This window comes from Trachurus trachurus (genome assembly GCF_905171665.1).
Source record: "Trachurus trachurus genome assembly, chromosome: 8".
NCBI classification, from domain to species: domain Eukaryota; kingdom Metazoa; phylum Chordata; class Actinopteri; order Carangiformes; family Carangidae; genus Trachurus; species Trachurus trachurus.
The window spans coordinates 2,575,850-2,587,581 of NC_139905.1; the positions used below are offsets into that span (position 1 = coordinate 2,575,850).

General features: G+C 43.8%; 1 protein-coding gene across 1 annotated transcript in view; it reads right to left on the reverse strand.

The window, feature by feature from the left end:
* The window catches only part of LOC310989416 (uncharacterized protein), a 79,648-nt gene that overhangs the window by 22,553 nt on the left and 45,363 nt on the right, over window positions 1–11,732 (reverse strand). The window lies entirely within an intron of this gene.

Below are 11,732 nucleotides of genomic sequence, written 5' to 3' on the forward strand. Positions count from 1 at the left end.
TCCGCACTTTTCCCCGTCAGGTTTTGGCTTGATAGATCCCAAATTTGGCGGAGAAAAGTGCGTACGCACAAAACGAGGGGAAAATGGTGTAAAAAAAGGTGTATCCACAATGATAAATGAGGACCCAGATCCGCACCGGTTTACAGTAGGAGCTTAATTAAAAAAAAAAAAAAAAAACGTTCATCGCGGTGGAGCGGAGAACAGCGGAGTTTCCTCTGCTGCAGCTGATCAGCTGACATGTGGTCAAGAGACCTGTCACAGTCACAGGTGTCTCTCATCTCATTATTATAGACTTCACCCTCAGAGCTGTCTGTCCTCAGACTGTCCTGACTGTCCCTGAACATCACACAGGGACAACATGGAGCTGCTGTGTGATTGGTTACTGAGTTTTAATGTTTACATCAGGCTGCGTTCAACTAATCAGTCAATGCTACTGTGATTTATACAGTAATCATAGTGTAGTGACAGGAAAGACCATTGCATCTGTATCAAATATTGTGTTGAACAAGTTCAACTTGAGGAAAAATGTTTAGGGTGTTTTCACTGTTCCTAAATGTAAAAATGGGTCACATTGGACCCTCAACATTATTTAAAGGTTAAATAATGTGTTATTTAAACATTTTTCATTGTGCTGTGCTCTAAAAATAAACTAACAAATACTAGTGTAGAGTCCTGTATAAGTGGCCAAAATAAGTGATTTGAGGGCATCCTCCCCAAAATTGTGTGCGCGCTGTGCACGCAATAGCACATTCGCATTCACTGTGCCCCCTCCAATTTTTGGGTTGCATGACGCCCGTGGTTAACTTATTCCAGTCATAAATCATAAATGTTTTTGTTTGAATGAATTTATTTGTCATTTGTCAGACATCCATCCCCACTTCAACCAAATCCCCGCTGCCGCTGGTAAAATCTCACTCTGAACTCACTTCAAAACTTGAGAGCCCTGGAGCTAACGCTAACAGGGAGCTAACGCTAATACGGAGCTAACGCTAACACGGCCACACACAGAGGGGAACTGCCCATTGGTCCGACCTCCCATTGGTTCGACCTCCCGTTACTACGACAAAATCAACCACAAGTCGGACCAATAGGAGGTCGAACCAATGGGTGGTCCCGTTAGTTCGAACTGTCATCGCTACTTTGTGACAAGCTCTTCCATTGATAGGAGCATGCAGCTTTCTCTCTCTCTCTCTCTCTACGCACATCACACACATACACGCGCGGCCCAGAATATCACCATATTCAGTCAGAGAGCCAGCCAGATCATGTCAGATCGCGCACAACCATCATAAATGCTGATCAAGATGTGTAAACTGATAATCAAAGCCCCCCCCCTCTCAGAGTACAGAGTAAAAGAAATACACTTTTTTTTCTCTCCCCCCCTCCGCTCGAGCACGGCTGAACCTGGCCGGCTTGAGCTCACTTCACGGGTGCGAGGCTGCTGCAGCCGCCGCTGCTGCTGACAGCAGACTGAGAGAGAGAAAAAAAGTAAATTTCGCTTTGGTTAGGTTCAGGCAATGAAGAAAGGAGTTGGTTAAGTTTAGTAAAAACACCAGGTAGAGGCTAGACAGGCTGGAAGCAGAATGAGCGTTATATGTTATTAATATGAAGTGCTTGTTTTGCAGTTAATTATGCACATGATCCGTTTGATCCCAGAAAGGAAAAAAGGATCAATGCGCAGCCTCCGTTTCCTTTCTGATTGCGTCCGTCTGTCTGTTCGGAGTGGGAGAAAGAGACAGAGAACCTAAACCACCTGTCTGTAATGTAAGTTTGATTTGATATGAGTGTCAAGGTTTAATTACGGACACGGCGTGTGTGTCATGATGTATTACATTATCTTATAAAAGATCCATGGTGTCTGTGTGTGTGGCATGTTAGCGTTAGCTCCATGAATCCACAAGCCAAACTTAATCAGTACGTGACATCATGCCAAAGAAAAAAAAAAGACGAAAGAAAGAAAGAGAGAGATTGAAGGAAAGAAGGAGAGAGAGAAAGATGGACTATAATAGATAGATGCACGGAGAGATGCATAATAGAGGCGGTGTGTGTGTGTGTGTGTGTGTGTGTGTGTGTGTGTGTGTGTGTGTGTGTGTGTACACACAGACATATGTCTCTGTGTAGAGAGAGAGACTTTAGTGACTGAATATAAAAATTACATTTAGCTGATAAACCAAATATAAGTTGTATTACTTTACATAAAGCATGTAGGCTACTTTAATTTTAATACTGTCACCGTGAAATACCGCGGTATACTATACTAACACCGTTACTGTACCGTACTGTAAAATCCCATACCGTTACACCCCTACTGATGAGTCACTGTTGTCACTCAAACACAGTCTCTGAGTGTTGATGAACATCTGGTCTGGCCCTGCTCTGATTGGCTGACTGTTGTCTCTCTCTGCTCTGATTGGCTGACTGTTGTCTCTCTGCTCTGATTGGCTGACTGTTGTCTCTCTGCTCTGATTGGCTGACGGTTGTCTCTCTCTCCTCTGATTGGCTGACTGTTGTCTCTGCTCTGATTGGCTGACTGTTCTCTCTGCTCTGATTGGCTGACTGTTGTCTCTCTCTGCTCTGATTGGCTGACTGTTCTCTCTGCTCTGATTGGCTGACTGTTGTCTCTCTCTGCTCTGATTGGCTGACTGTTGTCTCTGCTCTGATTGGCTGACTGTTCTCTCTGCTCTGATTGGCTGACTGTTGTCTCTCTCTGCTCTGATTGGCTGACTGTTGTCTCTCTCTGCTCTGATTGGCTGACTGTTGTCTCTGTTATTGTCTCACATTGACTTTAGTCCAATAGTGCTGAAAGCAGCACAGACTGACTCCGCCCCCCTACTGACCTCACAGTCTCCAGTCTACAGTCTGGACTCTTCACAAGATCATCCAGATCCTTCACGTCTGAAGACTTCAGGAGGTTGTAGCTCAGGTCCAGTTCTCTCAGGTGGGAGGGGTTGGACTTCAGAGCTGAGACCAGAGAAGAACAGCTGATCTCTGACAAAAAGCACTCCATCAATCTGAATAAAGAATAAAAGAAGAAGATTAATTCATTGATGATCAGAGAGAAGAGTTTTTTCTTCAACAGGTGAATTTCAGTGTCTTTGTCCAAACATGAGTTGTGAGGATCTTGTGCACATTGTTGTGATAGAGATGAAGTGAGTTGATGAGCTGATACTGGACATTTTCTCCAGAGTTTCTAGAAAACATGAGTCGTCTGACTGAGAGAAATACGAGTGTGTGTGAAGGTTGAACTGAAGTGAACAGACATTATTCATGACCACTGAGTGAAATGAGCTGAAACTGAAGAATCATTCTCACACAACAACAACTGCAAATATTCAACAACCACTATTTCAAATGTCATTAATCAATTCAATCAAAGTCAACGATTCAAGTTCTGAGTGAAGATCAATCAGGTTCAGTTGTTACTGTTGTAGATCTAAGATCTACAACAGTAACAGTCAGTGAACTGACCTCAGAGTCTCCAGTCGACAGTCTGGACTCTCCAGAAAACCACTCAGATCCTTCACTCCTGAATCCTGCAGGTTGTTGTTGAGGCTCAGGTCCAGGTGTCTCAGGTGGGAGGGGTTGGACTTCAGAGCTGAGCCCAGAGAAGAACAGCTGATCTCTGACAAACTGCAGAGCTCCAATCTGAATAAAGAATAAAAGAAGAAGATTAATTCATTGATAACTGATCAATAATGATTCTCTGTTATTATTATTGTTATTAATAACTAGGGGTGTCTTCCACTAATTATTTCATAGTCGAATCTAATTGGTCAGATTTTGCACGTAGTCGACTAATTGTAGAATCATGTTGTTTTTTCCCTCATTGATTCATGGTCTCATTTGTGTCTTTTTCGTGACGTGATGAAACCCAGTGTCAAATGGTGTAACTTTGATTTTTGATAAAAATCTGAATAAACAGGAAAATAAATCTGGACTCAAATGAGGAATTAATACAACTCTGTGTTTCTGGACTCATTTTACATCACTTGTCACAGATTATTTAGAAGAAGAGTTTTTTGTTTTTAGGACATGTCCTGCTCAAGATGCATTACAATCTAAATATAGAAACAGAAAAAAATCTATTTCAATTTAATGTTTCAGAAGAAAGTCTATTTTTATAAGTTCACTTTAATCCACTGTAGGTGGATCAGATACAACAGTCAGTGAACTGACCTCAGAGTCTCCAGTCTACAGTCTGGACTCTCCAGAAAACCACTCAGATCCTTCAGGTCTGAATCCTGCAGCTCGTTTAGACTCAGGTCCAGGTGTCTCAGGTGGGAGGGGTTGGACTTCAGAGCTGAGACCAGAGAAGAACAGCTGATCTCTGACAAACTGCAGGCACCCAATCTGAATAAAGAATAAAAGCAGTGAGTTGAGGACAAAGCTCCTTGTTGACAGCGTTCAGTGTCTCATCATCTGTTCTAGGGCTGAAACGATTCCTCGAGTAATTCGAGTACCTCGATTACAAAAAATGGTCCGAGGATTTTTTTCTGCCTCGAGGAATCGTTAATTTAATTGTAGTTCAAGCGGCCGCACGGACTACTTTCAATGTGGCACAACATGCGCCGTAACGTAACCTATGAACGTAAACGGCGGGGGGGGGGGGGGGGGGTCGACAACACAGCAGAACAATCCTGCCTAGGAGCTATCCATGGTTAGGCTACTTAACCAAAGTCTCTTGAAATATCAAACAAAGAAGAGAACTATGGACTGTGGAAGCTTAATGGCCAAAATACACAAGTTATCATGACGTGAACCATATGTTGCGGTGTAAAAAAAAAAAACGGCTTAACGGGCGGGCGGCATGCAGGGGCTGCAGGGGGGGGGGGCATCTCCGCACAAAACATTTTTGATATCTTGAAAGTTATTTAATTTAATTTATTTTTGATATATTTTTTATATTTGTGTTTTATTTATTCTTATTTATGTTAGCAGTCGCCTCTTTGGTAATGTTTCAAGACCAGAAAATACTTGCTTGTGAATTTAAGAAATAAAAACAGTTGATTACAAAAGGAAACCAATTGGTCATTCATTATTAAGTGAAATATGTTATTTTCTCTTGTGTATTCATAATTGCTCTTTAAAGCAGAACTATGCAGGATTTCGGCTGTAATTATTGTGGCTCAGAGTCACTGTGATGGTAGAGTGACCTGTTATGAGGTGAATGGGGTCTAGGCCAATGCGCTCACCCCCCCCACTGGCTGAAAACCGCACTTGCAAGATCAGTCCTCCGTCTCGGTTTTACAAATCTCATCAATGGATGGACTATCGCGAGAAACTGCCTTACGGCAGTACGAGATAAGAACGCAGATGACGTCATACATGTCATGAATCGTGATTGGTTTGAGTTCGGAAAGTCGGAGGAAACCATGGAAACATGTTTGTACTGATGAAGTTCGGCTTGTGGCTAACACGGAGCTAATGCTAACAGACACACACACACACACACACCATGGATCTTTTATAAGATAATGTAATACATCATGACACACACACCTTCGCGTTTTGGAACCTTTATTCATGTGTGTGTATGGCTGTGTCTTTGTCTGTGTGTGGCCGTATTAGCGTTAGCTCCGTGTTAGCATTAGCTCCGTGTTAGCTCCGTGTTAGCATTAGCTCCGTATTAGCGTTAGCTCCGTGTTAGCATTAGCTCCCTGTTAGCGTTAGCTCCGTGTTAGCATTAGCTCCCTGCTTAGCAAACACCGCTCTCTACCTTCAGCAGTAAACACAAGCACGTGTAGGGAGGGGAGGGGGTGGAGGGGGTGGTGGTGGCGGCGAGTTTTTTTTTTTTACGACAGTGACATGTGCCTCCCAGAACTGTGGGGGAGCCCCGGAGAGGGAAAAAAAGAGAAACCAACAAAGGAGCGAGCTATTTCCGGCCGAGTTGCATAGTTCTGCTTTAACCAAGCAAAAATACGTTTTATCCGATTACTCGATTAATCGATGTAATTTTCAGTAGAGTACTCGATTACTAAAATATTCGATAGCTGCAGCCCTAATCTGTTCAGAGCTGAAGAAGCTTCAGAAAGAACAAGTTTAGAAAATCAAAGTCCAACAGCTGAAGCAACAGGAAGCAGGTTAAACAGTGACAGAGAGAAAACAGCTCATTAATATTCATGAGAAGCTGCTGCTGCTTCAACACAGACGCAGTGACTCCGCCTCTTCACCTGTCAGCTCCACCTGTGGCTCCATCCAGACAAACTCATGTTGTGCAGCCACATTTCTCAGAGACTCTGTCACTGAGCTCCTTCTCACTCTAGTGATGGGATCGGCAGTTCTTTTGACTGTACTGAATCACTAGAATCAGTTCCTTATAGGGGTGTGACGATACACTCATCTCACGAGACGAGATGAGACACGAGATTGGGTTCACAAGATCGAGAAGAGACGAGATTTTGAGAAAGCTACAATGACAAAATATGACTGGACCAAAAGACTTTTAACGGAGTTGCACTTGCATTTTGAAATGCTTTGGAACTATTTACATGCATGATGTAAGCATGAGCATTAAATACATTTATTCTTCCACAAATTGAAACTAAAACAAAAATTTATAAAAGTTAATATAAATTAAATAAAATAAAATATTTATTTCTTTTTTTCAAGCAAACAATATTATGTGCAGTGTTTCCTCTAGGATTTTTTTTAAGTTGTGGCAACAACCCCCCCCCCCCCCCCCCCCCCCAGTGCTATTTCACTACTCGGATAGTCAGAACCCCCCGCCCCCCTCCCTCCCACGTCGGACGGTGCATATCAGTGGCGGCTGGTGACTGAAAAAATTAGGGAGGACAGGAGGAACACCAGTCCACGGCCTCATTTTATTTTATAGCACTACTTCTCCCTACTTTATTATATTCAATGAAAATTAAACAGTAAAACAATGTCTTACAAGATTTCTTAAAAACAACATAATTTTATTAAATCTTACTGTTTTCAGATTAACACAGGCCTAATGAAAAAGACAGAGCCATGATCTTGGATGTGGGATGTAAAAAAAAAAAAAAGCAGGCCAGTGTTCAACACCTGTAAATGCCACAGTGGGGATTTACACCCTCTGATTTAAAAAGGAAAAACAAAAACCATGAAAATCTGTAATTATTAATAACAAAACAAAGTGTTCCACTCAAATTACATACATATTTGGCTTTTACCTCTTAGATATAGCTATGCTTTTACCTGAGCTGATGGCGGAGAAAAAAAAAAAAAGTCCGGTCGTGTCTTTGTTTACCCTCCAGCTGCCCAGGTCACGTAACTGAAAACTATTAACAATCTCTCTGACTGCTTCTCTCTGATATCTCCTAACAGTTTATCCAGAAATCTGCTGATATTTCCTTTCAAATCGATGCCAATATCTCTGAAAACTCCGTATTTCTTGTGCTAGGAGCAGCATAAGCAGCACGGCTGGGAGTGAAAGTTTGGCGCACATAGCAACAGTAACCAAGGGGGGTTGGAGAACTGTCATTGGACCAACCTGCTGTCAATCTTGTGTTCTGATTGCTGATTGGTACAGAAGAGCCTCCTCCGTCATGACGTCATTTTACGTGTCTTAGCCAATCACAGGTCAGGATGAAGACATCCTAAATGCATTGAGTCAATGGAAGAAGATCCCGCCCCGAGGCCAGTTAGGGAGGTAAAAATCTTGCCACCTCCGTAGAGCCCCCACCTTCCTGCTCCCTGCTCCTCACACAGCCTGCTCTGTCTCCTGAGCCTGCTGGCGGCGCAGTTGAGCCGTTTTAAGTGGATTTTCTTCCAAAAAACAAACTTTTTTTATGATAAAATACATATATAATATTTTATAAATTATACTGAGATTTGGTAATGATTTATTTCAACCAGTTACTCTTTCTTAAATAAAAAATAAATTTTCCTTTTGCCTCTCAAAAATAGAGGAGGACCAACCTCCTCTGCCTCAATGGACCAGCCTCCTCTGGTGCATATGTTTATTACCGTCACAGCGCGACATGTCCGTGTGCCCGTGTGTGTGTGCGTGCGCCAGAGAGAGAGAGAGAGAGCCGCGGCCGCCACAGAGTCGTTAATTAGCGCTAAGTTTCGTTTTTACTGAGGAGGAATGAAGAACTCAGCTGTGACTGAAAGGCACCTAAACCAAGTCGAGTAGAGTTATAACTGTGTAGTGGTAACTGGTAGTGCAAACCCTGCTTTACATTTTTTAACATTTAAAAAACAAATCAAAAAAATCTTGCGAGACAGATTTTTAATACAACGAGAAAATGAGTCCCCCCCCCGTCAGACGTTACAGTCGTCGCCCCCCCCCCCCCCCCCCCTCCTAAGGGACGGTGAAAAAAAAAATCTCCTGCGAATATCTGTACTGTACACTCTACGTCCCCTTTCCTTTTCAGTTCTCTGTGTCTGCAGTAGGTTCACGAATCATGAGTGAGTGAGTGGCAGCGCAAACCTGAATCACGTCCTCAGCAGCAGTTCTCTGTGTGCGCAGTAGGTTCGCAGGTAATGAGTGAGTAAGTGGCAGCGCGGACGTGAATCACCCTGTCAGTACGTTCGCGAACGACATGGAGTGACCTGGAGCCCTCAGCCCCGACTGTCAGTGAACGCATCACTGAACACGCACCGTTCCCTCGCAACGAGAGGTCTCCGCCACCATTATGATTATTTAACTAAAATAACAGTGAAATGTAAAAATCCAGAGTTTTCTTGAGCTAACATGCTGAGAAAAGTGAGCTAGCTTATAGACCACAAACAGGGACAAAGTTAAAGCAGAAGTAAGTGATACATTTGTGTTAATATAAGTCTTAAATAGTTATATCTTCCAACAGCAACCACTTACATAGAGTGTTTGGACCGAAACACGGGTCTGTCAGTCACTCTGCTCTGCTCTGAGCCGAGGAGAAAACATTTATCGTATCCTACAGTTTTTATCCAATGAGGAGAGAGAACGGCATGCAGGGCTGTGTGTGCAGCCAAGGGACGCCGTGAATGTGGCGATGTAGGGACGAGGACTGTTATGGTGCGTTCAAGGAAACTCGTGTTTTTCCGACCGTGAAGTCATACCAGTTCGATCTGGTACGAGTTCACGGGTCAGAAGTTACGAGTGGCCGTTATAGTGACTTTCACCGGTAAAACAGGTCGGAAAAACACGAGTGGGTTGCCTGGAATGCTACAAAGTCGTAAGTTGTGACTTGAAGTTGTAATTTACGATTTCAAAAGTCTGCCTGGAACGCAGCATTAGCGAAAACGACCGGACCACTTACTTCTGCTTTAATATTCCATAACTTTCCACCACAACTAAGAAACCCACCTTTTTTTCTGAAATAGGCCTACTGGGTGACATATTGTCAACCCTTCAACTCCTTCTCTTAATTTATTTTCTTTTCGTTTTTGGCTGCCTGATATTTGAGGCAGTCTACTGCCTCTCCACCTCCTTGCCGCTGTGGCGCTGTGTGACACCGCCGGTGCGCTACCTGCAGCTGATCCAGTCGGACTGAACCATTTTACATAAATAGAGAGGGGGAAGGGGGGGCCCTGCAGGCGTTGATGTTTCCAAAACAAATAAAGTTATTGTTACCACATTGAAAATAAAATATTTGTGATTATATGTTAGTTAATAACTTGTGTCATATTATTTTTACTGTATTATCATTTCATCATCATTAGGGGCCTCTCTGGGCCCCCCTCAATCATGGGCCCCTAGAATCCGTCTCCTTTACCCCCCCTTTTCGGCGCCCCTGATCGTCAGAACGACGTGGTCAGCTTTTCTCCGTGGGCGTTTTGAAAGTGTGTGAAGCAGGTTGTTTGTGGCGAGCCCGTCCACAGCAGCTCATCACTCAGCTTCTGTGCTGCTGCTCTGCTCTGCTAACACACTGACTGTGTTCAACAGCTCACACAAGCCCACGTTCAAGAAGCTCAGCTGTCACTTTGAGCTGCTTCTGACTCCTGCCCTCAGCCAAGCACTGAGTCAACACTCTGAGCCTGAGCCGCCACATGAAGCAACAACCTTCAGCCCATCTTGGTGAGCCTCCAAACAAACCAGCTGAGCCTCTGCAGCTGCTTCATGTCAGCAGCAACAAGACCAACACTAGCAGCTCTGCTCTCACCTGTCTCACCTTGATTCTCAGCATTCACACTCATTGACAGGAAGTGGCTGCAGTGTGTGCCGTGCTCTTCACTTCCTGCTTCACACTCCAGCCTCTCCCAGCCAGTTGAGCTACCAGGGAGCAGACTTTAGCTGCCAACAGCTCCCTACAGCCAGCCTCCACTGGAGCGCAGCTTTCCAGCCTCCTCTGCCTCTGCTGCCAGCTCTGTGGATCTCAGCTGCTTCCTCTCATGCTTCCTCCCATGGTTCTGTCAGCTCCACAACATCCACCAGCTGCTGTGTTTCTGACCACAACTCAACATCTGCTCTCAGATCAGTGCTGCACGTTGGTTCAACAAGTGTCTGAGTTGAAAACAACAGTTGTAGAAGCTGAGTTCGTTCTCTGCTGCTCTGAATCACAAACACTACGACTGCTCTCACCTTCTTCTCTCTGGACTCATCTCAACTGTTTTCTCTCTTCAGCTTCTTGAGAAAAATCCTCACACACAAATCCTGACATGTATGAACCATTATACAACAGTTAGTTCCGACCAGTCCCAACCGAGCAATTTGATTGGACAAGAGACGTTCCATGAGTGCTGATATACAGTATAGAGAGCCTAAGCGGAAGCAGGAAGTAACGGCGCCATGGGACCTCAACTCTGAAAAACTCGCCATTCAAATGAATGAGACTGAAAATTTTATTTTGTGATCCGATTGAATTGCGCCATGAGAAAAAAACATGTCCTCTACCTGTTAAAAACATCACGTTTCATCCCGAGAAATCAGCCGTTTGTTGTAAAACTATTGTAGAATAAAATTCCGAAGAGTCCGTAACCAGAAAGACTACAAGTCGCGTAGGTGACGTCACACACCAAATGCCGCCTGTCGCTACCCGATTTGCGACGTTACCCGATCTGTGACAAAACTGGTCTGCGCATGCGCAGACCGGCCGCCATCTTGGACAGCTGCCTACGGCAACTCCACTTGGACAAACTTCATTTGGGCACTGCCCGATTTGCTTACATGCTTAAAGTTCTGTGAATTTAAAATACGGTACTGTGAAAATGATTAAAAAATAAAATAAAATAAAATAAAAACCGCGGAGGTCCGTCATAAGACAGCCGCGGCAGACTCGTTTATTCAGTGAGTGTTGTGGTAGTTGTGATTGTTTGTGGTTGTCATGGTGATGAGGCCGGCGAGAAAAGAGGACAGTAAACATTAAAAGTCAGCCTGTGTTCCTGTTTTCTGAGCATCAAGATCCTATTACCACCACAACCAACCCTCAATTTACATTACTAATAAAGTATTTTAAAAAATAAATAAAAAGATAAACCGTCTCTGGCGACGCACATAGGGCAGTGATCCTAAGTCAATTCAACTAAGTTTGTCCAAGTGGAGTTGCCGTACGTGGCTGTCACAGATCGGGTAGCGTCGCAGATCGGGTAGCGACACCGCCCTTTCCCGTGTCAGTTGGTGACGTATTTTTTGTGGGACGCAGATCTGTAGTCTGTAGAGCGGTCTTTACAAAAAATACATTCTTCTGTTGCCGTTTTATGATAAACGGCTGATTACAGGTAGAGGACATATTTTTTTCTCATGGCGCAATTCAATCGGATCACGAAATAAAATTTTCAGTCTCATTCATTTGAATGGCGAGTTTTTCAGAGTTGAGGTCCCATGG